General features: G+C 42.8%; 1 protein-coding gene across 3 annotated transcripts in view; it reads right to left on the bottom strand.

Annotated features, from left to right (window-relative positions):
• The window catches only part of LOC307031599 (nephronectin-like), a 63,475-nt gene that overhangs the window by 19,230 nt on the left and 39,245 nt on the right, over nucleotides 1–5,000 (bottom strand). The gene's annotated exons all lie outside the window — the stretch shown is intronic.

Genomic DNA, 5,000 nt, shown 5'->3' with positions numbered 1-5,000 from the left:
AGCCCCCCCAAATGACTCCCCCCACACACACACAAGGGGGGGAGGGGGGGGGGTCAACAGCGGTAATTAAAGTTTGAAAGCCTCAAAAATGCTACAACTACAGTCACAAACTGGATGAATGTGAAGTATTTAGTTAAAGGAGGATTGATGGTTATTGGACTCAGGATTCATTCATTTGGATTCCCGCTGAATGAAGAAATTAAAGGAAACAATTCACAAAGGGATTAAACTGTTTAAAACACATGCTCAAAGTAAGCCGGGTTTTGCCGATGTGTTTCTGTGGATTCAAAAGTCGTAAATAATCTACCAAATGGAGGAGACCGATCTGATCGGAGCAACTGACAAATAATCCAACTGAAACCGGCATGGACATTGACTATGTTTTAAAATGTGCTTATCGAGAAAAGCCTGGTTTGGACACAGTGCATGACATTAAGGATTTTGGGAGATGGCCCAGTGGGCCATCTAAGCTAATTTACAGATGGCCCTGAGCCAATAGAGATTGCCCTGAAAAATGCGCTGCGGACGAAATGAAACACGAAGGGTTTGGGGGGCCTCCCCCTAGTTTGGGGGGCCTCCCCCTAGAACATTTAGATTTTTGCAGGCCTTAGATGCTGTCTGGTGCATTCTATAAACTGAATTATAAGACGAACCACCACAATATTACAATTTCAATGTTATTCTTCATTTCACTTGTTTGTGTTTGCTCTCTTGCATGTCCTGCATAGCTATAAGAAATACTTAAGTTGTTGGTCAAGACACTTTCCATCTGATGAAGCCAAATGCCTTCCCAGATGTAAAAAAGTAGAAAGCATTACATTCAGTTGTAACTGCCAAAACAAACATTATTTACACTATTATGGCCCCTGTTCAAAATGTTTGTAATGTTATCTACTGTAAGTTGGTCGAACGAATGCCTCCTCATCTGGAAGCTGACCGAGCAGACCCGAGCAGCAGTCGAGAGCAGCCGAGCGCATCCGCGAAGCACACAAAATGGCGACGTCAGAGTTCCCGTTAGCCGGCAAATCTAAATCTCTTCGGTCAAAATAATTTCCCTTTAGCGCAATACCGCTTCAGTTGTGCCACTTATGTGACAGACAAGAATAGTCAATTCTAATGTGTAACACTTAATGTGGAGAAAGAGATGTGCTGTATGGGTTGATTGTGCGTTGATCTGTTGGTAATGCCTCGGGGTTCCGGTGGGCATGTAAACAAATGCATAATGCTGCGCTATACTTTGTGGCCTCACCCAGTTGCATAGCGACACTTATTGTTTAGGTGTCTTTTAATAAGCAGGTAGTCCTATCATTAGCTAGAACTAGCTGGATCTGATCGATATGGACATAAACGCGAGTGAAGTCTAATCTGACGGGAGAGAGAGTCAGCTGCTGCTGACGAGTCGACACGCAGCTCTGCATGATCACATGCAGCGGTGAGCGGACAAAACACACACTTCAGGTTAGAATATCACACGTAGCTATTTTAATTACCTCTCAAACTACCGTAACTAGTTATAGATATGTTTAGTTTTACTGTCGGGTCACTCATTGCTTGATCCGCAAGCTGCATGACACTGGCATAATAGATTGCCCGATCGGGCAACCAGCAGGTGAGGCTTCATGGCCCGAGTTAAATACTAGATGGCCCCGGGCCATCGGGCAGCCCTTAATGTCGAGCCCTGGGACACTTTACGGGCAGAAGACACATTTATATTAAAGAAAGAATTATACATTTCTGTCTTTTTATGCCTTTATTACTAACTTGAATTGTTATTCAAATTAATTAATCAATTATTTTTTATATTTTATTGTAAAGTAGAGACAAGGCTTTTAGTGACAATCATGTATTGCGTTACAATTACATGTAAAAAAAAAAAAAAAAAGTCTAAATATGATATTTGGCCTTAAATCTAACCCTAACCCTAACCCCCCCCCCCCCCCCCCCCCCCTGCGATCTGTGGCGCCCCTCAGGTTGAGAACCCCTGCTCTAGAGTAAAGAAAGCAGAGATAATAGCCGCGTTCAAAAAGAGTACTTAGTGCCGGGAACTTTTACCCCCCATTTGTAGTGCCTGCTGAGAGGTGGGACTATCCTGGGGGGAAAAAGTGCCCCAGTTCTGATTGGCTGGGCGAATTGCAAACCACGCCCCGTAAAACTCTGAAAAGTTTTGTTTTGTGTTTTTGTGTGCCATTGTATTTGTGGCATTAGCATTATTAGCATTAGCATTAGCCCCGCGCACCAACGCAGAGAGACTAACTTATGGCAACACAAAATAAAACATGGGAGCGGTGGAGATGAGGAGGTGTCGGCGTTCTGGCGATTTACTCTGAAGCCAGTCCCCAACTCCGGGGACTTCCGGCCGGGGGCTTCGGGTGGCAGTATACGCCGTGAAGTGGTTTGCTGCCTGCCAGTAAACTCAAAGCAGAAGAAGAAGAAGGGATGTCAGCGGCTCATTTGCATAATCTTCCCTTAGGGAAAAGTACTCCGGTGTGAACGCGATTGGTACTTAGTGCCGTGGGGTAATAAGTTGCCGTCACTAAGTACTTGCAAAGTACTTGGTGTGAACGTGGCTAATGAAACATGAATAGTAGGTACAATGCAGTGTGAGCTCATGTGAAGAGTTCATTTCAAAGCAGCACAAAGCAAAGTGTTCTTGCTGGATTCAGAGTAGTTTTCGTGGCAGCGGACCTGCAGGTGTCTGCGTGTGTTCCAGATGTTTGGAGCTTACTAACTGACCTCCTCCAGGTTTAGCTCTGACTCTGAAACAAGTGTTTCTACGTATTGCCTCGTTCTGCAGCTGCTCTCAGTGAGGCTGTAAATCACTGCAGGAGGAAGGGTTCAACACGCAGAGGCTGGTTCAGACCGGATCAGAGAGTGTGTGTGTGTGTGTGTGTGTGAGTGTGTGTGTGTGTGTGTGTGTGTGTGTGTCGGTGTGTGTGTCGGTGTGTGTATGTGTGTGTGTGTGTGTGTGTGTGTGTGTGTGTGTGTGTGTGTGTGTGTGAGTGTGAGTGTGAGTGTGTGTGTGTGTGTGTGTGAGTGTGTGTGTGTGTGTGTGTGTGTGTGTGTGTGTGTGTGTGTCGGTGTATGTGTCGGTGTGTGTATGTGTGTCGGTGTGTGTATGTGTGTGTGTATGTGTGTCGGTGTGTGTGTGTGTGTGTGTGTGTGTGTGTGTGTCTGTGTGTGTGTGTGTGTGTGTATGTGTGTCTGTGTGTGTGTGTCGGTGTGTGTGTGTGTCGGTGTGTGTGTGTGTGTGTGTGTGTATGTGTGTCGGTGTGTGTGTGTGTGTGTGTGTGTGTCGGTGTGTCGGTGTGTGTGTGAGTGTGTGTGTGTGTGTGTGTGTGTGTGTTTGTGTATGTGTGTCGGTGTGTGTGTGAGTGTGTGTGTTCTCCTGTCTCAACATGAATGATAGAGAGAGGAAGCACATACTTTCTCTCTCACGCTTTCTGTGCAAAGCAGTAATTATTGTTCTGTCTCTTCTTCCTCCGATTAAAACGACATTTCATTGATTACTGTCTTCTCTGGTGTGTACTCGGACACAAGATTAAAGCTTCCAGATGAAATGATAAAGGAATAAAGGGGAACATAGTGAAACAAGTCCCTCCTAGTTTCACAAAGAACAGACACAAGGAGCAGGTCTGAATATTTGAGGCTGGAAACATGTTCTGTCACTTTTTGATAATGTAATCAGCTGTTTGCTGATAAATGTTCCTCCCAGTTTCTCAGAGTCCGAGGGGATGTGTTCAAATGTCCACTAATTCCCTTTAATGTGATATAAAGCAAACTAGAGACAGTGCAACATCCAGAGGCTAAGGAACAGCGTGTAGGGGCTGCTCTTATCAACACAGCGGCTATCCATAACGCTATACATCCATGCAGCTTACAGTTTTTCTCAATCGCTAAACCCACTATTTAGAATCAAAATTCCTTTCATCAAACCAACAGCACAGCCATCGAAACAGAAAACCATTTCTCTACAACAGTATACCATTTATCATTGATATCACACAAAATGCAGATGCTAAGCAGTGTTTTGCAAAACAGATCACACAATTCTCTAACTGAAGTTACAATTCTCTACACAAAGATCAAAAATCTTTTGTGTAACTCATGTCTACAAAACTAAAATAATCTTCTCACAGTGGATAACACTTCCTCATAAACTTAGACCATAGCTACACTAATTGACACTTGATGTGCAAAATATTAACACTTGTTATCAGTCAATCACCCCATTGAAAAAGGTAACTCCATGGAATGTACTGTATACCTTACAGTAATGATGTTACATTGAAAACATTTACATGATAGAATTTGCATGACTGTACTTAAAATATTTTTTAAATGTTGCCGGTAAAGCTATAATAGTGTTGATATGACTTGCATAGCTCTTTGAGATGTTCATATGGGGAGGATTAGCTATAGCTGATACAACATTTTTACAGTCAGTAATTGTGGTCTTTTCCTTTTTGCATATTGAGAAATGTTTTTTTTTGTATTGGGGTGAATTGAGTACTTCACTTCCATGTAAATGAATTGCTCACAGCTGACATCAATTAATTTCCTATAGTAATTGTAATTAGTGAGAATCCTATAAAAGACCTCCCTCACTTCAGTAAGATGTTTGTCAAGGGTGGTGTCGACACGCAAGGAGATATTTCCCACGCTGCCTTGCAAGGGAAGACATACGCTGTGACGTAGATGAGGCTATGTGGCCAGACAGACGGCAAAGAGCAGATCAGTAAAGCTATATAGATCTCATTCTCTGCTTTACTGCTGATTTACATCATTTACCCATGTTATTTTTTTTCTAGTGTATTGCTATTCATCTTTTGTTTCTGTTACGGTGCTCTACTGAAAATGAGACATAAAAACAATGACATAGTTACAGTAACACACTGTTTTTCCTATATGTAAGTTTGTTTCTCCCAACTTGACAGTTTTCCGTTCAGTTTCCAATATCGATAGCTTGAGGTTTGTGTATTGATGATTGTAGTCAGTATTTA

This window comes from Notothenia rossii (assembly GCF_949606895.1).
Source record: "Notothenia rossii genome assembly, chromosome: 3".
In the NCBI taxonomy this organism is placed as follows: domain Eukaryota; kingdom Metazoa; phylum Chordata; class Actinopteri; order Perciformes; family Nototheniidae; genus Notothenia; species Notothenia rossii.
Note: the sequence above shows the minus strand (reverse complement) of the source record. Positions and strands in the feature narration are given on the sequence as shown.